We start from the raw sequence: 27,869 nt of genomic DNA, 5'->3' as shown, positions 1-27,869 counted from the left end.
ACATCACGCAAACGTATTGCTCAGAAAACATCGGAAATGCGCTGATTCATAAATATTTAATGCCCTCACAGAGGAACAGCCCTGGGGGGAGGCGGGGGGGGGGGGTCCCGAGAGGCGGTTAACTGCCTCCGGGACAGAGGAGGCCAGGCTCTCCCCGGGGGCCAGAAGGCCTCTCCCTCCTCCGGGCTGCGCAGCCGGCCAGGCCCAGCCCTCCAGCCCCTTTCCCCCAAGTGCTGAGCAGGTGGTTTCACTTCCGGGAGCTGCTGCCCGAGGATGGCCCTCCCTGGGCCCCGGGGAGTGTCTGCCACGGGGAGGCTGCAGTCAAGATGGCTTCCAGGCCTGGCTAGTCAGTCGCTCAGCCCTGCGGGCCCTGTAGACAGCCCCAGTCAGGTGGGAGGAGGACCCCCAGCCAGAGAGACCCCAGGGGGCCTACCTGCCGGCTGTCAACCTCAGGTAGGAGTGGGGGTGGAGGGAAGGAGGGAGAGAGAGAGAGAGAGAGAGAGAGAGAGAGAGATTGAGACAGTCGATCCCCGGGGGACAGTCACCCCCAGGGTGATGCCGGATTTTTACCTCGGTCTTGGGAAAGCCCCCCCACCCCCGACAAGAAACAGACATGGGAAGGGCGAGAAGGAGGCCCTGGGGGCAAGCACTGCCATGTTTGGGGGAGAAGGCAGGCCGCTGACCGTTCCCTGCATTTGGGGTGGGCGGGGACAAAGGGAGACACTGTGCACATTGACTCACCGCCCCCCAGCCTCTGGGCCCTGCGTCTTCACCCCTGCGGCCCCACAGCCCTCCCCTGGGTCCCCATGGTAGCTAGTCTGCATCCCCAGGGGACTGGCCCCTAGGACAGCATCCTCCCCAGCCTCCTTTGCCTGCTTGTCCCGCTGGGGCTCAGTCCAGGGGAGGCCCGCAGGAGAGGAGCCGGCGGTGGAGACGGGCAGGGGTGTGCCGCCAGCGGTCCCCACATCCTCCATGACCACAGCGTCTCCTCCAGGGTCCGGTTCTCAGCAGGTCCCCACAACACTGCCCCCCCACCCCTCCAGCCCAGCTCCCACCCCAGCTAGTCTTGGGGTGCCTCAGCCCGTCTCACGGGTCCCTCCGTCCTGCACAACCCCTCACCCCTCCGTGAGAAACCTCTGTCCTCAGTTCCCTCATCTGAACCCTTGGGGCAAATCCCCTTCCTGCCAGGACCCAGCTCCCCGCTCCGCCCCTCACTTTCTCTTCCTCTTGGCCCCTCAGAGGAGAGGCAGAGCTGCCCCCAGAGGGGCTGGCATGGGACAGGGGAGAGAGGGCGGCTTCGGGGACCAGGCAGGCCTGGCACCAAGTCCGGCGGTGTCACTGAACATCCACGGGGACTTGGGCCGGTCCCTTAAATTCTCCATGCTTGAGAACGGGGCGCAGGAGCCTCCTGGGGAGTTAAGATGAAATTCGACCCTCTGAACACTTGGAGCCCTCACTGTCCTAGAGGTCCACAGCCAGTGGGGAGGGGGGGGACAGCTCCCCCAGGGACTCCCCAGAGTCCCTCCTGTATCCCCTGGGTCCCAACACACTGAGCTCTCCATGGCAGCCCGAGGGGTCTCAGGAGCCCACACCCTCTGCCCCCAGACCTCAAAGCCACAAAGAAAGAAATGACTGTCGCGGTTCCTGATGACAGCCTCAGACCACAGGGAGAGGGCTGACTCACCCCCCAGCTAGCAGCCTTCCCCCCTGCTTCTGCTGGGTTCCATCCACAGGTCACCATGTTGTCACCTCCTCTGTGCCAAGTGCAGGGAGTGGGCAGAACAGCGTAAACACGAGGAGCTTGGTTCTCAGCTCAGAGTGCCTGGGTTCCGATCCTGGACAGAGGCTACATGAGAGGATCACCCCATCACCCCCCAGGCCCCGGCACCACCTGCCCGGAATTCAGCAGTGGCCCCCTATGAGTGCCCGTTGGTCCTTCCAAGGGATCCTGAACCAGCCTCAGTATTCAGGGAAAGCCATACCAGGCTGCCTCAGCTGCCTCTTAATGGTAAAAATGATCTAACTAACACCACAGAACCGATAGCCAATTTCTCTTCTACCAATCAAAAAAATGCTTACCAAGTGCCTACTATGTGCTAGGCGCTGTGCCAGGAGCGAGATGGGATGAGAAGCAAGCAGAGACCAGGATTTCATCCTTTTCCCAAGAGCCATGGCGGGGCTATTGAATGGGGAGAGGGAATGTGTGACCAAATTTGCATCTTGAAAGGATCCCTCCCATTGCAGCATGAAGAACATCTGGGTGGGGTTCGATGGGCACGGAGGTCACCGAGGGACCTCACAGCAACCAGATGGGACACCGAGGCCCCACGGACTAGTGATGGAGCAGGAGAGAGAGGGGGGATGGAGCGGAGAGATGCCGAAGAAGTAAAATTGTCAGGGCTGAGTGAGGGGGTTAACATGAAATGGTGTGGGAGAGAGAGGGAAGGGCCAAGGATGACACTGGCTTGTGTAAGCAGGGGGATGGCATTGCCATCTAGTGAGCTGAGGAGCCCTGGGGGGAGGGGCAGCCTTAGGGACCAGGGGTAGAGGGAGGAAGACCCTTTGGTCTTCAGCATATTAAATTTCAGGTAACGTTGAAGATTCTCAAGAAGACGCCAAGTAGACAGTGGGACATATGGTCGTGGAGCTCAGAAGGAAGCCAGGAGACCTGTATTGAGAAGGAAAGCGAGGTGTTACACGCAAGGTCAAGGGAGCCAAGGACTGAAAAGCGTCCACCGCTGGTAGCGACACAAAGGTCATCGGTGCCTTGGCAAGCGCTACTCTGGGGACACTGGTTGGGCTGGAAACTATTTCATCAAAAAAGTGTTCCCGTCTAGGCTCTCTGCCAGGCGGGAGGTATACTGGGGACCCCAGGGGGGCCGCTCCGCACGTTGTTCTAGCTCCCCCGCCTTTCTGCCAGACGCCCGCTGGTGGGCGAGGCCGTGTGACTAATTCCAGCCAATGCACTGTGAGCAGAACCAACGGAAGTCACTTCTAGCCCGGGCAGGTGCGAGATACACCACAGACTGGCCAGGCTCGAGGGGGTGGCCGCCCTCTCAGCCTGAGCCCGGAGTCATCATGAGGAACTGAGCCTCCCCGCCATCTTTCTTTGGTATTCTCCCAATGGTCGGCCACAGTGTCCCTCACTCCACTCAGTGTCCTGTCTGCAGACACCCTCCTGTTAGTGGCAGCCTCCAAAAAAGAAAAAAAAAATGAATTAACGAAGAAGCTTTTCTCACTGATTGAGGCTTGACGTCCCAGCTGACAAGGGTTCCTGGCACACCGGCGAGCCACAGCCCTCGGGCTGGGAGTCCCTGCTCGGGCAGGTGACAGGGGAGACGGTGTAGGCATGAGATAGCGAGGATGTGCACGAGGTAGGAGGAGGCGACAAGGGCGAGGAAGAGGTGAAAACGAGGCAGTGAGGAGCAAGAACATTGACAGAAACTAACAGGGAGCTTCCGCATCGACGTGGGCTTGCAAAGCAATCGTCCTGTCAGAAGGTGGGGACGTTTTAGGAACGCGGGCTTGGTTGTCAGAAAGACCTGAGTTCACATCACACGTCTTCCGTGTATTTGTTCTATGACGTCCGGCGAGGTATGGATAATCTCTGTCTAATGTGCTCTCCGGGCCACTGTCCTCCAAATCTTCCCATTGTTCCTTGGTTCCGAAGCGAAGCTGGAAGATACAGGCCGTGCTGGCTGTCCCCCCGGGTCCCAGATCTAGGGAAGACGTCACCCACGGCTCACAGCATTCTTAGCGCAGTGCTCCAAGCGGCCGCCACCAATTCAGCACAGTTGGCTTTGAAGATAAAACGTCCTTGCTGTCTGCAGCCTTCTAAGTGTTTTGCAATGTCACAGGTTAGGCCCCCCTGTTCTTCCTGCCTGGCCTCTCGGCAGTCTTTCTTACTGGTTTTATTTATTTTTCTTAATGTTTTTAAAGGTTTTTCTTTCTTTTATTTTTGAGAGAGAGAGAGAGAGAGAGACAGAGCATGAGCGGGGGAGGGGCAGGGAGAGAGAGGAGGAGACACAGAATCCGAAACGGGCTCCAGGCTCCGAGCTGTCAGCACGGAGCCCGACGCGGGGCTCGAACTCGTGAACCGCGAGATCGTGACCTGAGCCGAAGCCGGACGCTCAAGCGACTGAGCCACCCAGTACCCAGTGGGTACTCGATGCAGGTGAATAAAATAAAGGAAGGGTACCCGGGGGCGGAAAGGGGAAAGATTCTAGGGCTCACACTCTTCCTCTGTAAAATGGGATTAGTGCCTCTCTGTTAAGGGGAACAGAAAAGTAGGACAACGCGTGCAAAGCACAGCGTCTGGGATTCAGAACAAAATGAAGGCACGGCGGAGGGAGTTTGCGGGAAGAATACGCTGGAAAGGAGGGAAACCGGAGGCAGACGGGGAGAAGACAACTTCTTAATGAGCCCTGACCACGTACCAGGCACTGTTCTAGGCCCCGGGTGTACCCAATGGTGAAAAAACAAGACAAGCCAGAGGCAAGACAGATCGCCTCCTTAACCTCCGCGCTGGATGCGGGAGCTGCCCCTCTAAGACTCTATTCATTTCCCAGGCCTGTAGGATCAAGGCCAATCTCCTCGGCTTGGCATTGGTATAGTCAGGACAGGTAGGATCATGCTGCAGTAACAACCGCCCCTCCCCGCTCCAGATTTCAGGGGATTGCACAAGTTCGTCACTCGGGCAAAGCCACACGCATCTAGGGACGCTCCAGGAATGGTCTTGTCTGTGTCGGCCCCAGGTTTGGGGCTGCTCTGTTCCGGGGCCACCTCCAAACACCATGGCCCGTTTCTCTTCTTGTCGCTGGTGGGGTTGAAACCCCAGTCTTATGCCAGGGCCCTCGCCGGGCCACCTCGGAGCCGCTGCATTTACCCTCCCCGCTGCAGAGAAGACACTGCCCCTCACTCCTGCCCTCGCCTGGCTGGCAGATGCCAACAGAGCCTGGGACTCCGACGCAGTGCGCCAAGCTGTGCCGTGGGATTCAGAAAGGCAGGAGGGACGCAAGGTGTTGGCCACGTTCCCTTGGGACCTCACCCTCTCCACCTGAGAAATGGGCAGAATGGCTCTTGCTGCCCGGGGAGGGGGAAAGGTCGCCCCTTCCTGCCTCTGAGAAGAAGAATAAAAACCCAGCTAGCTGGAGTCTTCACCTCTTCCTGGAGACAGTCCCGACCTGAGGGCAGTTATAGGCCGGGCCTGTGAAGCCGAGAGAAGAAGAAATCGGTCTTGAGGCTGGAGCCCTCAGCCCATGGCCACTGCGTGTCAGCTGAAGGGGAAGCAGGCCTGGGAGCTCCAACTAGAGGAAGAGGAAGAAGCAAACAGGCTCATGTCCCTGGCTCCCCCCACACCACTGCAGCGTGTTAGAGGGGGCACCTGCTCGGTCCCTTCATCCCTCTTCCTCTGGGTGTCGTGGTCGGGCGGGGGGTGAGTAAGCCGTATGGTTCCCCAGTGTGGTCGCGGCCACAGTCACCGGACCCTTGCTTCAGTCCCCTGCCCTGCCTGTGTGGACAAGCCCCGTGACCTCTCTCACCGGTCCTCCCCCACCGCTGGCGCTCCCCCGGTGGCCTCTGCTTCCCTCGCCCAAGTCCAAGTCAGAGCACGGTCAGCCCCAAACCCCAGCCCGGCCTGGCCCAGCTGGCCCCTAACTGGAGCACAGGGCGCCGCCTGTGACCACATCTTGCAACGTGACTCACTCCATCTGTGGAAAGACTGACACAACTGTAGGTGAGGAGTCATTTCTGCTGATGAGGAAACCGCAGCAACCCGATGGGGGTGAGAGGGCAATCCATCAGGGCCATGGGGACCCGCCCTGAGAACAGGCACGAGGGAGAGGACTCGGGCTTTCGGCTTTCGGGAACCACCAGCCGCACCAGAGAACCGGGGCCAGGGAACAGCCCCGGGGCGCATGGCTGGCCACCTGCTGAGACGTAGCAGGGCTGGGGCCAGGAGGAGGGCTAGACTATTCATAGGCAAGGGTGGGTGCCCATCAAGGACGCCAACTCTGCCAGGGACCCCCAGGCCATGCATCTTCCGCCCTCTGCAATATAAAGGTGGGTGTGGGGGGTTCTTGGAGGAGGCTGGGCGATCATGAGCGGGAAAGCCTTCTCTGGGGGCTGGGGCTGGTGCCTGGACCAAAGGTGGGAGCCATCTTGCCGCGCGGGAAGCATCTGCGTCTACTTCTAGAGCATAAGCTCCCGCAGCCAGAGCAGGTGCTCAGGAAATACTGCTGAATGGAACCTGAAATCCCAGAGGCCCAACAGCCCGCAGGCTGTGGCCTGGCTCATCTCCGTGCACCTGCACTGGGTGCCTGATCTAGTACTCGTTTCCAAAGGCCGCAGAGCCCAGCTGAGCCACCTGCCCGATGAGCCCTGAGTTTGTTCCCCCGGCTATGAAGGAGCAAGCCAGTGAACTGCCCTCTTGTGGGTTTACAGCACCCCCTCCCTCCTCGGAGCTCGGCGCTTGCTTCCAGGACTTGGCAAAGGGTCCGGTGGCGCCTCCTGACGGTCCTTGTACTGGATTCTTTTCCTGTCTTTCTATTATGTCTCCACCTTCAACATAAGCCATTCCAGACACGGGCTGCGCTGGCCTAGAGATACCACCCCTGCCCCATAGCCACACCTCAGCTCTCCAGATCTTGACACATCGCTGCAAGAGAGGCATTGTGACCTCATTCTACTGAAGAAACCCGGGGCTCAGGAGGCTATATAATCCACAAGGACGCTAATAAGAGGCAGACTTAGAACAAGGACCCAAACGCTCTCCAAATTCCCTGCCCAGAATTCTCTCCAGACTCCAGCTCCATGAACTAGCTTCCTCCATGGGGTCTCCCGGTGAGGGCCAAAGATGTGAGGAGCCCTCCAGGAGGTACCAAGCAGAATGTAAATACAGGAGAAGACAGCAGTTCACCTTCCAGATCTACAGGTCACAGACCCCCCCCAGCCCAGGAGCCACATGAAACATGTGACCCTCTAGCTCCCACGCCGGAGGCCCCCCCACCCCCCAGCAGCACATAAGGCAGAACTTAGCCATCAACGTGCAAGCCTGACCCCTGGTGACCATAACCTTGAACTGCATGGCCAGCCAAGGGGGCGGAAGAGGTCAAGAGGTTTGACACTTACGGGGTGCCATAGACCAGGCCAAGTTCTCACCTGCACAGAGCTTAAGGGTTGGGCCGTACCTCTCAGCCTTCCAGGCCAAGTGGCTTTGGAACCTCATGCGGCTAGCTCTCGGGGTGTGCTCATGAATCGTATATCCCAGGCCACCTGACAGGCCACCTGTAGCCCTTTCTACAGGTAAATAAACTGAGGCCAGAGCAGTGGAAGAAATTCCCGAGTCCAGTCAGTTAGGGAATCAATGGCAGACCTTATACCTGAACCCAGATTTTCTGACTTAAGAGGCTGTCCTCTCTAATTTTCCTAACATCTCCACTCTCCAGGTCACTGAAGGTAAGAAAGCCATAGGAAAACCTAGCCTCTAGGACACCCCACTTAAAAAGTGGATTTATTTAAAATAACATAAGCGTAGTAAAATAAATGCGTTGGGGTGCCTGAGTGGCTCAGTCGGTTAAGTGTCCGACTTTGGCTCAGGTCATGATCTCACGGTTCGTGAGTTCGAGCCCCGCGTCGGGCTCTGTGCTGACAGCTCAGAGCCTGGAGCCTGTTTCAGATTCTGTGTCTCCCACTCTCTCTCTGACCCTCCCCCGTTCATGCTCTGTCTCTCTCTGTCTCAAAAATAAATAAGCGTTAAAAAAAATTAAAAAAAAACAACAATGAGTGCACCATTTGGGACACTCTTACACTAAAAAAGCCTTCACTGTTGGTCTGAAATTCAAATTTAACTGGGTGTCCTGTATTTTATCTGGCAATCCTAGACTAGCCGCCACTCTGGGATGGGAGAGGATGGCAGCTGGTTTAGGGGGCTCCGGGACCAGCCCGGCACCTGGGAGCCATGAAGCAGGAGACCCAGGCAGGGAGAGGGGAGCCCCTGCAGGCGCTGAGCAGGGGAGCGAGGTGCTGGTGTGTTTCTTTCCTGGGGGATTATTTTGACAAGCATGTGGGGGGATAGGCTGAAGGGGAAGCTGCTGAGTAGGGAGGGCCAGCAGGGATGCATGCTATATGATTTGCATGCGGGTTGCAAGCAGGGCGGGGGGTAGGGGGTAGCGGTGGTCTCTGGCCGAATTCTAAATTTTTTTTTTTAATTTTTTTTTCAACATTTATTTATTTTGGGGACAGAGAGAGCCAGAGCATGAACGGGGGAGGGGCAGAGAGAGAGGGAGACACAGAATCGGAAACAGGCTCCAGGCTCTGAGCCATCAGCCCAGAGCCCGACGCGGGGCTCGAACCCACGGACCTCGAGATCGTGACCTGGCTGAAGTCGGACGCTTAACCGACTGCGCCACCCAGGCGCCCCTCCCCGAAGCTTTAAATCCTGGTGCCAACTGGCCCTCTCTCCAAAGGTCTCTTTATCAATCCCCACAGCAGCTCCCTAGCACCACATTGGCTGTGGCTTCGCAGCCCATTTTACAGATGGGATCGCTGAGGCCCTGAGGTAGCACAACCCAAAGTGGATCCCGGGAGTCTGACCTTGGATGCCGGCCCTCCCTCGATGGGCAACTACTGTATCCCCAGCCCAAACTGCTCGCTGGGATCCCCGTCCAGAGAGGAGTCCCCAAGTCTTTGGATGGCCCGGCTCCCACCCAAAGGGAAGAGTTTGCCTCGAGAGCTGGGAGCTCCCTGCCAACAGCGTTCAAATCAGTGTGGTCCAGCTTCCCCGTGGAGAAAAGAATGAGGTTTCCGGGGTTCTCGGCCCACGTAGCCTCCTCTCTGCAAGCATCCAGGAGCCCGCCGCCTGTCACCTGTTAATGGTAGGAGAGGAACAGCCCCCCATGCTGGGAGACAGCTCCCGGCTGAGACAGATGCTCAGTCAGGGCTGTTACTCACCCACACGCATGCTAAGAGGATATGCAAAGCCCTGCTCACGGCAGTTGATTGGCCCCCCTCCCCCATACAGCTCTGCTACGTTCCGTCCACTGGGGACCCCAGAGCCATCCGGTGGCTCCCACCCTTCACTCGGCATCACGACCAAAACCACAGAGGCCCAAATGGCACCCACAGAAGTTCAGCCGACCTGGGTCACGCCTGGGCCTCAGGATTGCTTGAAAGCTGTCCAAGTGAGGGGTACCCTCTGGTCCCACCTCTCCCTTTCACAGAGGAGGAAACTGAGGCCCGAGGGAGGCTGGTGACACATGAAAGCTAGGACCCCGGACCACTGGTCTGGAATCAGGGGTCTTTGCACCCTAAACCAGCGCCCCCCACGATAGTCAGGTCCGTGCTGTGAGAGGTCAGAGGAAAGGGACGAATACCCTGGTTCCCACCCCCAGATGGAAATGCTGGCCTTCCCTCCTGACCGAGACACGTCTTCCTCCTGGGATTCTTCTCCATGAGTCAGATAATGGGTAGGTGACTCGGAGCAGGCAAACAGCCATTTCAGGCCTCGTTAGCAGTTGTGAGCACCTACGTTGTGCAGACACTCTTGCTAAGTCTTTGGCTGGCATTTCCTCATCGCTGAGCTCTGCCATTTCTGGCCAGAATCGCTCAATGTTCTCCATGAGGAAAATGCAAGCTGGTGTCCGTCAGTGGCTGGGTGGATAAAGAAAACGTGGTCTAGGTACACAATGGAGTATTACGTGGCCATAAAAAAGAAGGAAATCTGGCCACAACGTGGACGGACCTCGAGGGCATTATGCAAAGTGAAATGAGTCAGACAGAGAAGGGCAAACACCACGTGATCTCCCTTACACGTGGAATCTGGAAACATGAGACCCATAGACACAGGGAGCAGACTGATGGTCACCAGGGGCTCTGGGTGGCTCCGTCGGTTGGGCGTCCGACTTCGGCTCAGGTCACGATCTCGCGGTTCGTGAGCTCGAGCCCCGCGTCGGGCTCTGTGCCGACAGCTCGGAGCCTGGAGCCTGCTTCGGGCTCTGTGTCTCCCCCCTCCCCTGCTCATGTGCTGTCTCTCTCTCTCTCTCTCTCTCTCTCTCTCAAAATGGTAATCAGGGGAGGTGAAGGATGTGTTCGCTAACCTGCTTCTAGGAAACATTTCGCAATACATACACGTATCAAATCATCACGTTCTGCATCTTAAACTTACACAATGTTATATGTCGATAAAGCTGTGCGTGGAACACAGGTGGGGCTTCACCGGATTTTCTTAGCCATGCCCCGCCTCACAAAATCCAAAAGGCCTTGCTTAGAATTTCTGTCGGACAGCTAAGGAGCTTCAATCCTTGCCCAAGGCAGGCAATTCCTGGTCCGACTCCAGGGCCAGGCCTGGCCACGACTCTGGAAGGTGTCGAACACAGAGCCAAGAGTTAGGCCGCCTGAGTTCTCGTCCCAGCTCTGCCATCATCTGCGAGGCAAGTCATTGCCCTCAGTGTCACTGTTCATTAAATGGGAGGGTTGAAGTCTCTCAAGGATACTTGAATTTATTTCGTGCCGGACAATGCTTTCTTTTCCTTAATTTTATTTATTTTGAGAGAGAGAAAGAGAGAGTGAGCAAGCAAGGGAGGGGCAGAGGGAGGGGGAGAGGGAGAGAAGGCCTCTTGGGAGCAGGCTGGATCCCCACTGTCATCCCAGAGCCCGACGCGGGGCTCGAACTCACGAACCGTGAGATCACGACCTGAGCCGAAGTCAAGAGTCAGACGCTTAACCGACGGAACCGCCCAGGCGTCCCCACGCTTTCTTCACATAAAGCTGCATGTGGGCAGCGCCTGGGTGGCTCTGTCGGTTGAAGGTCCGACTTCGGCTCAGGTCGTGATCTCAAGGTCCGTGAGTTCCAGCCCCGAGTCGGGCTCTGGGCTGACAGCTCGGAGCCTGGAGCCTGCTTCGGATTCTGTGTCTCCCTCCCTCTCTGCCCCTCCCCTGCTCACGCTCTGTCTCGCTCACTCAAAGATAAACAAACATTAAAAAATGTAATTAAAAAAAAAAATAAAGCTGCATGCAGAACACACAGATGATCGTGAACCTGACAGAAGCAACAGCCACGCTCTCAGAGCTGGGCACACACAGCCCTCCCCCTCCCCCAAGCTTCACTCTGGTCTGTGAGGCCCCCTTTGGGTCTGTCACCCTGGGATTCGATGGTGGGGGCGGGAGAGGGCGTGGTGGTAAGAGACCGCTCAAGAAAGCGAGGATATCTGCGCAGAAGGGTCCAGCGTTCCTTTTTCCCCAGAATAACCAGGGTAGGAAATTTCTTGCCCATTTAGCATGACTCTTACAGCTAAGGAGGTGACGGTGCAGGGAGGAGTGCTCCCAGGGCACCAGGGAGGAGACAGAGGGGCAGATGGGGCCCAGTGGCACCCTTGGTTCGCAGCCGCGTTTCCCCTTTCCTGCAGGATGTGAGCTAGGGTGCCCCCCCCACGGATCCCCACGGATATTCTCGTGTGTCTCCCAATCTGCGAAGTGGGCACATCAGGGCCGTTGGAAGGACTGTGGAAACCATGCGAAGGGCCCAGAGCAGGGCCCAGCAGTTACTCCCCAGCAGTTAGGACTTGCCAGCTGTGGTTTTCCGTGTTATTATTTTGTTCCCTTGCGGTTTGTATGCTCCTTTGATTGGGTGGGGGGCAGGGGAGAGTCATAATTCTTAGAGCCCTGGAAACCTCATCTTAGAGATAAAGAAAGAAAGTGAGGCCCGGAGAGAGAGAAGGCCTTGCCCAAGTGCGCGCGGTGAGTCAGAACCGAGCTGGGCTCCGACCCAGGACTGCAGACCCCGGGGGAGCCCTCCCCGAAGGCGGAGCCCACAGCGTGGTTTCCTCTCCCTGCTCAGCCTGGCCCTGGCCTGCGTGGACTCATCCTCCCACAAGCCCTCCGCCCTCCGGCCGGCGGTGCAACCACTCGCCCCTGGGGACGCGTCGGGTTCCTGAGGCCCAATGTGGCCCCCCCCTCGGAGCATATCCTCTCTTCCCTGGCGGGCCAGGGCCTGTAATTGCTCTAACTGGCCCCTGGGGAAGGGGGAGCCTGGTCCTCGTCCACATGAGTCAGGTTTCCAGAGAAGAAACCTCAGGCACAGCCACATCGCACAGCCTCGGCCTCGTCTCCACTCCCCACAAACCACTTCCTGCCCTTTCCTGGCACCACCAGCCCGAGGCTCCTGGCAGCTGCACAGCCCTGGTCTCTGCTGCCCCACCGGTCCCGGCCCACCCCCAGCCCACTGCAGACCCGCCCTCCCGCCCGCGGGCAGGGGCAGGAGTCTGCCTGTCCAGGTGCAGGGGCCACCAGCCGGGGCACCGAGGTCGCGGAAGCCCCCCCACCCCACCCCACCCCGAGCTCGGCCTAGCCCCGGCTGTTCATGAACCCTCAGTCACTGTAACTAGAAGGTCCTCATGTCCTCCGTGTCTGCCCACAGCAGAGGGAGGGACGGAGAGGCCGGGGTGGCAGTCCCCTGCCCACCCACCGGGGGCCGGGGCCCGACTACCTCCGTCTCTCCGCGCGAGGCGGCAGGAAGGACAGAAAGAACCGGGGCTTTGGAGTCAGGCAGGTCTGAGTTTGAATTCTGGCTTTGTCCTCACCCTACTGGGACTTGATCTCGGTGACTTCACCTTTCTTAGCCTCGGTCTCTCCACCTGTAAAATGGGGAGCATATTACCTCTCTTCCAGATGGGACGGGGGAAGCAACTGAACCCATACACGCGAAGGCTACACAGGGCTCGGCACACAGTTGATACTTAGCAAACACTAGTGTCCCTGTTCTTCCACAGCGTGATGCCAGTGGCTCTGGTGAGGTGATGACAGGTAGCACAGGGCCGGGTCTTGCCTCCAGTGGGAGTCGAGAGACTGGATCCAATCCCAGCACTGCATCTGACTTGCTGTGTGGCCTCAGGCCGGAGGGACGACCTCTCTGGGCCTCGGTTTCCTCACGCAGAAGTGTGGGGACTAGATGGTTTCCAAGGCCTCCCCTAGCTCTTGACGCTCCAGGATGGGGGCTTGGGGCTGATAGGACAGTGACACTGGGGAGGGCAGAGGTGAACGGGATATAGTTATCACCATCAGCAGGGCGATGGGTAGTCTATCTGTGACTGTGACGCGGGCAGGGCTGGGGAGGCGTGCTCGCTCAGATAGGGCACCGGAGGCAGCTCCCAGAGGCACAAGCGCTGGGTGGGGAGATGGGCCAGTGCTCCAGACAAGCAAGCACCCAGCACCTCCCTCCACCGGGCCTCCCCGGCTCCTCTCTGGAATCAGGCCCAGTGAACGGGCACCACTCGTCCTAAGAAAAACCGAGGACTGTCTCCGCCTTTAGGCAGCTTTTGCTAGGGAAGGACAGACTTCACAGCACGTGATCAATAACGATACTAATAACAGCACATCATGACATTTACTCACGGCTCGCCCCAGGCCATGCCTGTGTTGAGCCCTTAATGAGCATCATTTCATTTAATCCCCAACAACCCCAATGAGATCATCACCCCCATTATTTTGACTCCGTAGTTAAAGCGAAACGTAGAAAGACTCTAGTCTTTCTCGCGGCGAGCAGCGAGGGTCAGCATTCAGGCTCACGCTAGCCCCCCCGTCCCCCAGAGAGCAGAGGTGCGGGCAAAGTGCCAAGGGGACCCAGAGGACAGGGCCGTTATCTGTGGGGGGTTTGGAAAGGTGTCCGAGAGGCAAGGCCAGTTGAGTCCGTCGCCGACAATACTAGCTGCCATATACATTGGGCACTTGTGAATGTCACGTACTTTTCACCTTCCGGTGAGGGTCTCATTTAGCTCTCGATTCCCATCCGTGTGGTAGGGGTTCGCGTTATTTCTTTTTCACGGAGGCACAGAGAGCTCAAGGCAGGGGCAACAGAGGCCAAGCCGAGAGAGCAGATCAGAACCCGCCAAGCTCAGGGAGGGGCAGTGGCTGAGTGGCTGGAGCCTTAGGCTCTGGGAATAGAGGCTGACAGGCAGGCAGGGCCCAGTCCTGATCCCCCGCCCAAGGGCACACACCCCCTGCAAAGCAGACCCAGGTCTTCATGTCACATCAGAACCTGGCGCTGGAGCTTCGGGGCCTCCCTCTCCTCGAGTGGCGCTGTTAGCCATCCTGTGTGTGACTGATGTACAGCCCCTGAGTGAGCACTGGGGCCCCTAATCCCCTCACACCCAGAAAGCTGGGGAGAGGCTGGGGTGTCCGGCCTGGAACTCATGCCCTCTGGGAGAGACAGGGAACCTCCTTCTCGCCCTCCTTCCTGAACCAGTAGAGCAATTCCAGTGTGATTCATTTTTTGGAAGATAAAGAGTCAACAAAGCGGGAGAAGAGATTAGGTCTTTGTTTCCCTCGACTGGAGATGACCGGAGAAACAGGGCCGAAAATGCTGAAACTCGGGGCGCCTGGGTGGCTCAGCCAGTTGGGCGACCGATCTCACAACTTGTGAGTTCAAGCCCTGTGTCGGGCTCTGTGCTGACAGCTCAGAGCCTGGAGCCTGCTTCGGGTTCTGTGTCTCTCTCTCTCTCTCTCTCTCTGCCCTCCCCCACTCATGCTCGCTCTCTCTCTCTCTCTCTCTCTCTCTCTCTCAAAAATAAATAAACATTAAAAAAAAATGCTGAAATCCAGGTTGGCAAACAAAAAATCAGTGGCAGATTAATTTCACTGTCTCACCAGGGAGTGGAATCCTGTACATTAAATATAGGATTATAGGAGATTAATTTCCCATCTCACTGGGCTGGAGGGAGTAGCCTGGAGGGAATTCACAGGGGTTCCATGCTTTTGGGGTGCAGGGGGGGCCCGTTTCAGTGGAGGAGAAGCAAGGATTGTCCAGGCGTGATGTGGCGGGGCAGGACGGGCAGGAGGGTCCCAGCCCCTGAGAGCTGGGAGGGAGGCACTCATTTTCACTATGGTCGTGACTCCTTTCTGTCGCTTCTCCGTCCTGCAAAGGTATGTCCAGATTCATTGCATCTTATTCACATGCCCTTTGTGTACCCATTCTGTCCTTCTTTCCTTATAATGGATTATATATACGTGTGTGTGTGTATATATATATATAATACATATATTTATAATTTATAATACATATATATATACACACACACATGTGTTATAAATACATAATATACCCTATGTAATCTTTACATCGTGGTTGCTAAGGGCCGGCGCTCTCCTTCGAGTCATTCGGTCCATGCTTACAACCCATGAAGAATTTCTATTATTATCCCCACTTTACAGATGAGAAAACGGAGCCACAGAGACGATACGTGGTAGAGCTGGTAAGCAGCGGAACCAGGCTTTGACTCCAGGCCAACCGGCCACCAAGCCTGTGCTCCTCGCTCCTGCCTCTCCAAACGCAGGGCTTTGTAAATGAAACACGCCTGTACCCTGTGGTGTCGTCTGGGCTATTCCTGGCTCCTGCTACGGCGGCCCGTCTCGGACCGAGTCCCGCCCTGCCCGCATCCCTCACTCACACACGCATCGTGAGGCTCTGCGCAAACTGGAGGCATCTCGGGGAAGCTTTGAACGTGGTCGCCGGGCCCAGGGTGGCGGCCCTGGGCTTCAGCTGCTGCCGCATACAGGTGGAGAGCAAGCGGGGTCCAGCACAGAGACCTGCCCACCCACGCGGTCAAACGCTGGCCAGGGGTGCTACGGCCCTCGCTGTGGGGAGGGTGGGGTGCATACAGCCGGGGCCAGCCAAACCTCGAATGGCAGGGCTGTCCCAGCTGCCTCCCAGACCTGCGGTCAGGACCTGGCACCAGAAGAGGCTGGCCTGGGAGAAGGGAAGGCCACGGCTTCCCAGTCCGCTGCAGCCCAAACCACAGTGTGGCAGAGACAGGAAAGGCTTCATAAGGCTCCCAGCCAGGGGCAGGGATGTGCGAGCGGGTTCTGGCCCGGCCGGGATCTAGTCCTCTCTCGGGGATGGCAAATAGCCTTGAACTTACAGGTGAGAGCCAATCGGCTGGTAGTGGCTGCCCGGAACATTCACTGATGATGCCAGAGTCACAGCCTGGCTCAGCAAGGAAGAGTTCTGTGATCGATTAGCCATGTCTGCAGCAGGGGCAGCATCGGAGGTGGGAGCATGATCGGCACCCGGAGCCATTCCCGTTAGCTCCATCATATCACATTACCCCCCCCCCCCCCACACACACACACACCAGGGCTTCATCTCCCACTCCCTTCCCATTCTGCTCACCTGGAGCCACGGCCCCGGCGGTCAAGGTTCTCTGACCACATTCCGGAAGACGATGCTCTAGCCTGGGCTTCAGGCAGCCTTCGTACCTCATCGTGTTCCCACTGTCTCCAAAGCCCCTCCAGCCTCACCCGCCTGGTGAACTCGTTTTCATCCCCCGACACTCGTCTACGCAGCGCTGCCCCAGTTCCCTGCCTTGACCGGTTCCTCACTTTCTCTTCCGCTCGTTAGAATCAATACAGTAGTGTTGCGGAGGGATTCCCAGACCCGGGGCCAAGTGCATTACATGCATCATCTCCCCACCTCCTTAGACACTCTACATCATGTTCTAAGATGATCCCGTTTGACAGATGAGGACCCGACACTGAGCGATGGTAGCTACTTACCCCAGGTCCCCCAGCTGGGCCGTGACGGAACCGAGATCCGAGGCCGGCTTGTCTAATTCCACGTCTCCATCCTGATGCCTGCTCTTGAGGTAACACACCAAGGGGGAGGCCCTTATGAACGTCTCTGTCTTCCCTCCGGCGAAGTTGCTTCCCAGGTGGCCACGGCCATTTCTCTCTCCTGTCCTCAGCAGCTAGCCCACGGCCTGGCACGCAGGAGGCACTCGATAAATGGTAGCTGAACTGGGGTTGATGGGGTGATGGAGAGCTCGCTTGCCCTGTCCCCCTGCCTCACTTCTGTCCCAGTCCTCCTCCCAGGACTTCCCCCAGCCCTGCCTGTCTGATCCGGGCAGTCCGTGTTTAACAGGGCCTCGTGGGGACAGAGTCCCTGTGGCCTCCCAGGCTGGGTGAGGGGTTCATCTTTCCAGAGAGGTTGTAAACTCACAGTGAAAGAAGGCAAAGTATACGTTTTCTGTTTTAATTAAATTCTATTATTTATTTTATTTTATTATTTGATTTTATTTTTTCCTTCCTTTGCCTCTCTTATCGATTGAGTGCTTCCATTGTATCAGGCATGGGCTGGGTCCAGGGGGAACACGTCCCCCTTCTAACCCAGTGTTATCCAAGTGGGCGCGGTGGACAATCCACTGCTTTAAAATCTTTTTTAACATTTATTCATTTGTGAGAGACAGAGAGAGACAGAGCAAGAGCGGGGGAGGGGCAGAGAGAGAGGGACACAAAATCCAAAGCAGGCTCCAGGCTCTGAGCTGTCAGCACAGAGCCCGATGCGGTCGAACCCACGAACCGCGAGATCACGACGACCTGAGCTGAAGTTGGACACTTAACCGACTGAGCCACCCAGATGCCTCTAACAAGCCACTGCTTTAAAACACAGCTTCCTGGACTCCCCTAACCCTCCAGACTCCAATTCCAGAAGACCAGGGCGGAGCTCTGGATTGCCCAGCTTTAATGTGACATTTCTGATACAAAGCCATCAATGGCTATAGAAATCCCCAGGCTGGCATCCCAGCCACCAGCTCTTCTGGTGGCTCAGTGTCATTGGGTGCCCTGGTTCCCCTGCTGCCCACAGGGCACTGGGGGTCCTAATTCTGGCTGTTCCTCCTTCGGACTCAATTTAAATACCTCTTCCCTGGGGAGGCCTTCTCCGATTCTTCAGGCTGGGATCAATGCACCCTCACTTTGCCATCCATCAACTCATCCCACTGTGATTGCCTGGTTATTTGTCTCACCCTCACCCTAGACTGTGAGCTCCATGAGGGGAGAAGCCTCTTACGAACTGATATACTCTGTCTAGCTCATCGTACATTTTTGTGGATTTAAAGGAAACATTTTAACCTGCAGTACAGGCTGGCTTGAAGACATGGGGGGCCGTCTATCTATCCGGGCTCCAGGGGCGTGCGGGTCCGGGTTGGGGCCAGAGCAGGGGTGGGGAAGCACCGGGCACCAGCTCCCCCAAGGGTGCGGAGGGGGGAGGCTGGCAGGGCCCCTCAGGTGGGACAGTTGGATGTGAGCACAGACGTGCTATGGCCTGAAATGCAGCCCCAAATTCTGCCTCAGAGATTCTGAACTGCCAAGGCCTTAAGGGACCTCCGGAAGTCGGCAGCACGGTCTTCTCCCTAGGAGCTCCAAGTGGGGGCTGCTTTCGCCCACCCAGAGATTGTTGCCTCGTGACTCGGCTCTCCCATGCTGATCCCTAAGAGATGATGCTAACTGATGGCTTCATTAGCAAGCACATCCAGTACGACCAGCCATGCCCAGCAACAAGCGTCGGGTCTTGTTACTGGCTGTGTGACTTTGGATGCACAGCGTGCCTCTCTGGGCTTTATTTCTCCCACCTGTAAGACGAAAGTAACTGCAGCTGTGCCTCACGAGGCTGTGGGGAGAAATCAGTGATACAGCAGAAGGCCCGCGACGCCTCCTTCGCTTCCCCTCCATGACTGTGTCCCACCTCTCGCCCTGAGAGCTTCCCAATACTGGCCATCCGCCGGCCTGAATGTCCCCTCCCCGCAGCATCTTCCTCGGTTAGACCAATCTGCCACTGCCGGGCCCCGGAGAGAGCAGAGACTTTTCTGTCCACAGTGCTTAGGTGACTCATAATTTCCTCATGCTCCTCTCTGGTGGGCACGCGGGCGGGAAAAACCTGGTGCCCACCCCTTCCGGGCCTGCGGGAGAAGAGGGCTCCCTTTTCTTCCCCAATGCCAGGAGTAAGAGGTGAAACTATCTTCGATTCTCTTGCACTCGGGCTCACACCAGAACGTACCTCTGGGCTCCAGCAACATCCAGGATTTGAAAAGTGAAACACAGAGGGCAGTTCGGTCAGGAGACAGGGAGGTACCAGCCCCCAGTACAAGAAAGAGAAGCCAGGAGCATGCGTGTAAATGCTTGGAGATCCCCCGCACGTCGGAGGCCCCCACAGCCCGCTTTAAACACCCTTGTGACCAGTCGTCAGGCCGCACGTCTTGACAAGGTGCATCAGAGTCTGGGATTTCACACACTCTGCCTGTGCAGAGGTGGCTTCTGAGGTCCGAACAAACAGCTTTTTGCAGGAACTTGCAATGAGAAATGATTCCTTGTTTTGGGGGGTGGGGTGGGTGGAGCAGATGAAGGGGGGCAATGATGGCTTCAGCAGAAAGCATGCCCAGGTGCTACATGTCAGGCAGACCCCCTTTGCCCAGATCCCCTCCCCTCCCCTGGACTGGCCAGTTGGAGTCACCAGGATGAGGACTCCGCATGTCTAGGGTTGGGGGTGTGGGCAGGGGGAGGGGACATCATCTGCTCCGGGATCTCACACAGCCCCGTGTCACCACGGGGCGGGGGGGCAGTTGGGCCTGCCTCTGGAGCCAGACTGGTCTTAGATCCCAGCTCTGCCACTGGCTGTATGACCTCGAGCGCGTCACTTGACCTCTCCGAACCTCAGTTTCCTTTTCAGGCAAATAAGGACAATAAAACTACCTCCTTGGTTGTGGTGGGATGGAGTGGATAATAATGAGTGTGCCCGAGATATTGTTTGAAATCACTGTGTGGGATCTCTTATTGTTTGTGTTAGCCCTTCCGCACTTGATCTTAGCCAAAGGTGGAGAAGCGATTGTTAACCCTTCTGGTCAAGGAGAAGAGGTTGGCCTGCCCCTCCCCTTCCTCCCCCAAGATGCTTGGTTGCTGTCAGCGTACCTTCCGGGGACTTCTCCCCGGTCGCAGCTGCTCTGTCCCCAGTAGCCACTTCACCCGGATGCCACCTGCACCCTCTGTCATCCCCTCGGCCTCGCCTCACCTTCGGAGAGCACACGAGATGCCCCAGCACAAGCGTAGCTTGTGGAGGGGGAAAGACTCCGGCCTCTGTGCGGAATCCCGGGGGGTGGGGGGGGGGGGGGCTCTCCATGAGAGGTTACGGCCACCCTGGAAGGGACTCAAGTCATCCAGGAAGAGAAGAGCTTGGACATCCAGTCCCCACCCTGCCATCAGCCCACTGAGTCACCTTGGGCGAACCCCTCTCCACTCTGGGCCTGGTTCTCCCTTGTATGATACAAGGGGGAGGGACCAGAGCTGTGGATTTCAAACCGCCCGGTCCGGGGGCCCCTCCACCCCCATCCACGGGCCCGGGAGGGCAAGGCTGCAGTGGTGCAGCTCTCTCTGGTTTGTTTTCTACGCCGGGGCCCCAGGGGCATTGTCACGTGAGCAGAACCGGCTCTCGCGACCTACCACCCTGGGCGTGCGCCTTAAACCCCGGGCGGGGTAAGGGGGAGGCGGTCAGTTAAGCTGCTGAGTGAAGGAAGGGAAAGAGAGAGCCACGGAGATGGGAAGGGAAAAGAAGAGAACCCGGTCAGCGAGGGGCAGGGGCAGGATAAAAGGCGGCGGGTATAGGTTTCCGGGGCCCCCGCCCGCTGGCACGCACGTCGGCCTCCTGAAGGGCTGGCTCACCGGGAGGCCAGGAGGGGCCGCTTCCCCTTGCCTGGCAGGTGCCCCATCTTCTGCTCTGAATATTTGATGGCCCCGCAGGAAGGATAGTGCTTCCCGGGTCGGGAGCAGGGAGCGGTGGAGGCAGAGCCAGTAATGAGCCCCCCTGGGTCCCCCCGTGCGGCAGTCATGCCTGCATCTGGAAACCAGCTGGGCCCTCCCTCCTCGGCAGCACCCCCTCCATCCAAGCGCTGCTTGCTGATTCCAATTGAAGCCCGCACCACAGGAGCCTCGGGCCTCACGCGGCCAACGGCCGGGGCCGGGGGGCCAGGCCGGATGCCTACAGAGGGCTGGCCCGGCCTTCGTCCCGCCCGCGCACCTGCCGGACCCTCAGCCTCCTACCGAGGCCGCCCAGCGCTCTCCTCCTCTCCAGAGGAGAGGTCTCAATGCTCAGTCAGGACAGGCGCTGGCACCTGGCACCTCCACCGTGTGGGAGCGAGGCAGGCCCATGTTACAGATGAGGAAAATCAAGTCCAAAGCAAGCAATTGGTCCACGTCCACGCAGCTGCTGGAGCCCTGGTCTTCTGAGGCCCAAACCAGGGCTCCTTCCGGCAGCAACGGCCCCCTCCTACCGGGCATGTCGTGTCAGTGTCTGTCTACACGCGGTGCTCACACGGTGAGAAAGAAAGAAGCCAGAGCGGGGAAAAAGCTGGAAGGCTTGGGATACCGATTCTCAGCGTCGTTTAGTTGTCACCACTTTCTACCCTTTGGGGCGGGCCGTTTACATCGTCAGTTTACAGGTGACGAGGCTGAGGCTCAGGAGAGTAAGTTTCAAGTCCGTTGCAGCGGCCCCGGCAGCGGCTAACAGATGTGCTCATTCCACAACCCCGCTCGGCCTCCCGGGGATTCACAGAGCACCCCTGGGGACTCTGCTGGGCTCTGTGCTAAGAGGACACTGGGGCAGGGGAGGGGGTAGATCTTGAGGTTCCTGACCTCGAGTTGTTGGTAGCCTTAAGGAGGGGGTCGCCTCCTGCAGGAAGATTCCCTGATTTGCCCAGCCCGGACTATGACTTCGCTCTACTCTCTCCTGGTGCCCTGTGTTTTGCCCTCATGGTACGGATCCTAACCCTCATCACATGTGGGCGGAATTATCCATCTGAAGCCTCTGTCCCTTTTCTACAGGGCGGGGACCGGGCGTGCCTGGTCCTGGACGGAGCCTGGTGCTTGGAGAAGCCCGCAAACGCTTGTCCCGTGAAGGAGTGCCCAGATGGATGGATGGGTGGACAGACGCCTGTCCACGTGGTGAAGCAAGCAGTTAAGTGGGAAGTCAGAGAACAGAGGGGAGTGCAAGCACAAGCCCGAGAGGGAGTCTAAAAGAAAGTTTCCGCGTGTGTGGGCGGGGGAAAGCAGAAAAGCAGCAGCTGTTATCTTTAGCAGAGCTTTCTGGAGAGAGATGAACCCAGGGTCACATGGAAAGAACAGTCAGGAGACCAGGGTCACTTTCCACCATGGTCCCAACTTGCTGGTGACCTTGCTAGGGGCCCTGACTTGCTAGGGAGTGGGGTTGACCAAAAGCCCCAGGCCCCCGGAGCCCTGAAGCCCTGGCAGGGCAGGGCCGACCCTGACGCGGCCAGGCGGCTGCAGAAGTGTGTGTGTGTGTGTGTGTGTGTGTGTGTGTGTGTGACTTCTCCTGCCTCGCCCCAGGTCCACTTGGGGCCGCTGGGCCCCGCTGTGTCTCACAGCCACGAGGCCTGAATCTGCCAAATCTTGGCTCCGTGCATCGGGACAAGTCACTGTGAGCTTCGGGGTTCCCATCTGTGACGCCACAGAGGGGCTTTGAACCCCTCCCTAGTCCCCCACCACGAAGCTGCTGGGAGCTCCAGTAGAACCCGGTTTGTGTAAGAAACTGTATATCCATGAAGTGCTACCTGTAAAGACATTAGGATGGAGAGATTTGTCTTCTAGCTGTCCTTCCTTCCCTCCCCGGCCCCCTCTGGCTCCCATAATGTCCCGTGTGTGTCCTGGGGTCCTTCCTTTTAACAATCCTAGTGCTAATGATGGCAACTTAAGTATTACTTCTTTCTTTCCAGGGGGACAGGGGTCCTCTGAAAGCCAAATACAGGCTCTCTCCCGGGCAAGATTCCGGCCAGGAATGAAGGAATGGACAATCAGATGCCCATTCAACCTGCTCCCTGGGCCCAAACATCCCTTGGGACCCCTGGAAGCTTCTCCCCAAATGCCACTCCCGGAAGCTGGGTGGGGCTGCGCTTTGGGGAAGGAGAGGCGGAGCTAAGATGTTAGGCCATTCCTCGGGGCACCTCTTATCCACCCCTCACTGCACAGACAGGACCTCAAGAAGGGCCAGGAGCTGCCCAGTGTTACCCAGTGAGTCAGCCCCAGGCCCCCCCACTCTTCTGACCGCACTCATGCAGCCTTCTCAAGGTGCTCACCGGCTGGGCCATCGTGCTGCGGGATCTGACGGTGGCAGAGGTGAGCAGCACCCCTGGGTTCATCTGCCTGTAGCACGGGGGGCATCTGGGGAGCTGCAGAGCTTGGCCAGGCACCCTCCACCCTAGGGGAGCTCAGGGGATCCCTCGCCTCTGTTAGGAAGGCTCAGATTTGGAAGCCAAATGCAGGCTTGGCTGCCAAAGAGTTCTTGGCCAGAGGCAAACGCCTCCAACCCTAACAAAGGGTCAGCCCCTTCACTTTCTAGCTGCTAGCCTCCCCCTAAAACCCAAAAGTGACCCTCTAGTTTGGCCTTGAATGCCGAAACAGCGACCCCTGCTGGTGGCCAGGTGTTTGCATCACCAGGCTCTGACCCTGATGTCTTAAGGCAGCTTGGAGAGCAGGCTGGGCAGTAGGCACAGACCAGAAGGAACGGAATGACCATCTATGCCTCGCCCGGATAGCAAAGGCCCAGAGGGAGAACCCTTAGTTCCCAGCCTTCCGGGGCCCTCCTGGAGTTGCCCAGACCTGCCCTCCCCAGAGTTGCCCTCCCTTTCGTCTGCGCAAACAAGGCCTTCTGCTTGCCAATGGCAGCTCTCTCCTCACCCGTTATACTGGGCCGCTTGTGCGGACGGATACAAAGCTGGGAAATTCTGAAAGGCAGAGCCTGCCCAGGCTGCCTGAGTAATTCAGGCCACCCGCTGTACTGCCATCAAAAGCCCCTTCCCTTGGGGATGTTAATGGGGAAAGCAATCTGATTAAACTAATTCACACTCAGGTGTGGCTGACTAATAGCACTATTGTGGGGAGAGGTGGTGGGGATTATTTCTCGGGTGTCTTGCCAACCCCAAACAGAGGGAGAAATCTCAGACAGCTGCCCAGCCCATGAAACCAGACCCAACGGCAGTTAAAGAGAAGAGCCGGGGGGGTGGGGGGGGTTTGTCAGGGAGTTTCCTGACATCCCTGCCTGGGAAAAGGGCCTCCACGGTCCATTACGCATTCAGGAGATTAATCATAGAATCACAGTCCCAGCAGAGTCCGAAGGACCTTGCAGGCCAGCTGGCCCCGAGTGGTATGCAAATGAAGGCAGACGAACTCGCACAGGGGCATTCGCACGGTGCAGTCACCTGCTGAGAAAATTCTGGGGAGCAGAGTAATGCTGATGGCCAGAGCCCAGAGCGTCATCCAAAGGTCTCCTACTGGAAATGTCCAAAGAGGCCCCGGAGAAACTCCAGAGAGCACAGAACGACTGGCCTGCCCAACCTGGCCTTGGGAGGCAAGCGGTTCTCTACCTCCGCCAACAGAGAAGCAACAGGGAGAAGGACGTGTAGCAGAGACAGGTCTCAGCCAGAGGCGCGCGCACCGGTACCCGATGGCGGGGTCCGTGCCCCTGTGATTGAGTAAACGGTGACTCAGGAGATGGTGTGAACCCAACTCTAGGGGAAGGGCCCCAGAGCAAGTGCCCCTGCTCTGCCCACCTGGTAATGGTCCTAGGACTAACAGAGGCCACGCAAAGAGGCAGGTCAGGGGTAAAGGGTCGGTGTTCCCAGATGTCCTCTGCCCAAACGTCCTCTGCCACAATCCCTTCTGTCTTCCGGCCAGGCTCCTGTGGCGGGCATCTCGGGGCACCCAGCTGTGACTTAGGCAGGGTATTTCCCCCAGAAGAGGATGTAGGGGCCGCGTGCACCACCCTGCACCAGGTCAGAACTCAAACTCAGGCCTTCAGATGCCGAGGACAGCACTCTGGACATAGGTTGTCCTCTACTGTTCGTGCAGACGGCCCAAAGCCAGGTAGCCATCCCGCCAGGCAGAGCCGACCCACGGCATGGCACTCACATGGAAGAGACCTACCTGGCCAGGCTCCAGGAGGTGGGTCCGAGCAGAGGGGGAGGGGGATTGATATTTATTGAGCATGTAGTGTGAGCCGCGCCTCATTTACTCACAACGGCCTTGGGAGGTAGGGGTATAACCTCTCCAATGCACTATTGAAGATCTTAGATTCAAAAAGGTTAAATGAGCCTCCAAAGCCACACAGCTAGAAATCTGTAGGACTTCCAAGCCTTCAGAGAAGCCAAGGGAAGTGGGGGGGGGGGGCAGGGGAGGGGCTGAGGCGCGCTACCGGCCGCCCCGCCCCTAGTGTCGTTCTGGCCATTCCCACTCACAGGTACACACACTCTTGTCTCCTCCCGCCCATCCCCCAACACGCACACACACGAGTTCATAGTACAGAGCACAGCCAGGCCCACCAGGCACGTGGCAGGTCTGAACTCCCCCTGGGAGGGTTAGGGGAGGGAGAATCATGCCTTTAGAGGCCCCTCCCCGCCCCCTCCCTCCTCTCTCCAAGTCGGAGGCAGCAGCTGCCTCCCCAGCGTCAGCATCAAAGATTCATCAAAGCGGAGGCCCTGCAAAGTGTGTGCTTCACATCTCTAAATGTGCTTCTTCCCAATGAAAAATTCAGTGGAAAACGCAGAGAGTAAAAGGGGGGGAAAAACAGGTTCAGGAAGGAAGCAGGGAGGGAAGGAAAAGAAAAGAAAGCTACCTCTGAGTTGTGGTTCTGCTGAGTCCACCCACGTTTATTGAGCATCTGCCTCACTCGGGGCCCTGGGCCAGGCACAAAGGCAAGGCCAAAGAATACAGCGGCACAGGCTGTGCACTGCACAACTCCAGAGGCTCCATTCCTGGAGACAGCAGAGGTGGTTCTGCAGAGGAAGCAGGCTGGCTCCTGTCCACATGGTGTGGGAATCCAAGGCCTGGGTCTGCTTCCCCACTCCTTCTTCATCTAACATCTTTGAGCCTTAGATTTCTTAAATCTAAATGGTGGTGGGGAGGGGGGGGCGGCTTACGGTATTCACGCTTCTCATCCCGGGTGTCCCAAGGAAGACGTGCCCTTTGTGATAAAAAGAGAGAAAGCAGATAAGCGGTCCTAGAGAAAAGCCCAAACAAGGGGTTCGAGGGTAAAGAGGAGGAAGGGAGACGGCTGGGGAGTCTCCAGTGGGGAGACCAGGGGAGGCTTCCTGGAGGAGGTGATATTTGACTCACATTATAGAGGATGAGGAGGATTTCTGTAGGCAAGCCAGCGGGACAGACGAGCAGCCACCACGGGGCCAGGGAAAGGGACAGTGTTGGCAAAGGCCTGGCAGTAGGAATGAGCAAAAGGGAACGTCTGGTTTGGCCTAGAAGGAGTGGAGGGGAGGGTGATGGATTTAGTCTGTAATAAGACAGGGAAAAAAAACCCAGGGCCGTTGCAGGGAAGGCCTTGTGGGGCCCACGGGTGTGGGGAGGGGCCAGGAGCCAGTTCAGCTCGACCCCCTCCCTGGTTTTGCCACCTCAGATGAGCCACAGCCTCAGTTTCCTAATCCATAAGACAGGTAGATATCAGGTAAAGTCATCTACAAGTTCCTGGTTCCTTCGGCCTGGACTTCGGCCTGGGCTCCGCTGGCCATGGGGCATCACGGGGAGCTTAGATTGACCTGCCCTGGCTTTCCCATTCCCCGGAGGGCACCCCCGTCTCTACCCCACATCCCCATTTCCAAACAGCGGGCCGACAGCCCCGGTGTCCCCAGCTCAGACCCGGGAACCCCCAGGGCGAGCAGCCATAACCCCCGGGCTCCACGTTGAACTGCACCCCGGCATCCCCGTCAGATGCAACCTGAGGTTAAGCCTCTGCATCCTGGTCAGGCCCGATGGCCCTGTGCAGAGACCAGAGCGACATCCGTGAAACAGCCGGTCCCCGAGCCGCTGACACCTCCTCCTGCTGTGACAAGACCTTCCCCATCTCCTCATGAGAAGTGAGGCGCCTTCTCAGCCCAGCTCTGGGGCAACACAGAGAAGCGGCTCCCGGCGTGGGCTTGGGGGTTAGTGGTCTGAGCGGGGAGTCTCAGCACGATCTTGACCTCGGACGACTTCCTTATCCTTTCTAAGTCTCGGTTTCCACCCTCCTGCAAAAGAGGAATTCTACCAGCTTTCTCATAGGGCTATGAGGATGATTATGTGCGATCAAGTTTTTAAGGTGCCCTTCCCCAGGTGCCTGAAGGTCCTGCACATAATATGGGTTCAAGAGTATGGTGGAATTTGCTGGCGGGGCAGCCTTGGACCAAGCAGAGGATTTGCAATCAACCGGGTGGGTCGTCCAAGGTGAATCCTTCCAACTGGGGCTGGCCGGAGGGGCAGAGGTGAGTTGCCCAGAGTTTCAAGGGCTTGGCGCTTGGCTCCACGGCGCCCTCTTCCTGCCAAGCCTGGCCACTACCCCTGCTAGTGCCACCCGGAGACTCGAGCGCCCCCTGTGGCCGCACTTTCGTTCACCTGGCACCAGGGGAAAGTCGGCCACCGCAGGGTCCCCACAGCCTGTGAAGACTTTTCCTGGACGCAGCAGCAGGGGGCCCTTCGTCGTCGGGCCACGCGAAGGCAAAGCAGCTCCCAAGTAATACCTAAGCTCACACTCTCCCAAATTAAAAGGGATCGAGTTTCTCCAGCGAGCGTATATTGGTTATGTTAGGAAAAAAAAAAAAAGAAACAAGATAAAAATTGATTTTAAAACAACCACAAAACGTGATTGGAGGTGTTGGGGTGCGAAAGAGAAAAAAAGTCCGTTTTCCGCCAGCTTCGTTGCAGGGGTGAAGGAAAGTGGGGAACAGGAAATTACGGTTCCCAGATCCACTCCTGTATACTCTGCCTGAAAAATAAGGTTGTCCAGTCAGCACGGGGGATCGCAAATCATGGCGCAGCCACAGCCTGCAGGCTCTTCTGTGAGCAGGTGGGATCCCAGGCGGAAAGGCACCTTCTCGGGGCGCCTGAGTGGCTCAGTCTGTTAAGCGCCCACCTTCAGCTCAGGTCATGATCTCACAGTTCGTGAGTTCAAGCCCCGCGTCGGGCTCTGTGCTGACAGCTCGGAACCTGGAGCCCGCTTCGGATTCTGTGTCTCTCTCTCTCTGTCCCTCCCCTGCTCTGTCTGCCTGTCTCTCAAAGATAAATGC

The 27,869-nt window shown here is 57.7% G+C and overlaps 2 long non-coding RNA genes across 2 annotated transcripts; one reads left to right on the top strand and one right to left on the bottom strand.

The window, feature by feature from the left end:
• Positions 1 to 120: 120 nt before the first annotated feature.
• On the top strand, positions 121 to 3,221 carry LOC109500593. The gene is made up of 2 exons (XR_002158240.3): positions 121 to 453; positions 2,589 to 3,221. It is a non-coding gene; the product is annotated as an uncharacterized LOC109500593 (long non-coding RNA).
• On the bottom strand, positions 1,079 to 7,527 carry LOC123385869. The gene is made up of 3 exons (XR_006599031.1): positions 5,161 to 7,527; positions 2,080 to 2,668; positions 1,079 to 1,835 (listed from the first exon to the last, which is right to left on the bottom strand). It is a non-coding gene; the product is annotated as an uncharacterized LOC123385869 (long non-coding RNA).
• Positions 7,528 to 27,869: the final 20,342 nt, after the last annotated feature.

The sequence above is a fragment of the Felis catus genome, chromosome B3, assembly GCF_018350175.1.
Source record: "Felis catus isolate Fca126 chromosome B3, F.catus_Fca126_mat1.0, whole genome shotgun sequence".
NCBI classification, from domain to species: Eukaryota; Metazoa; Chordata; class Mammalia; order Carnivora; family Felidae; genus Felis; species Felis catus.
Note: the sequence above shows the minus strand (reverse complement) of the source record. Positions and strands in the feature narration are given on the sequence as shown.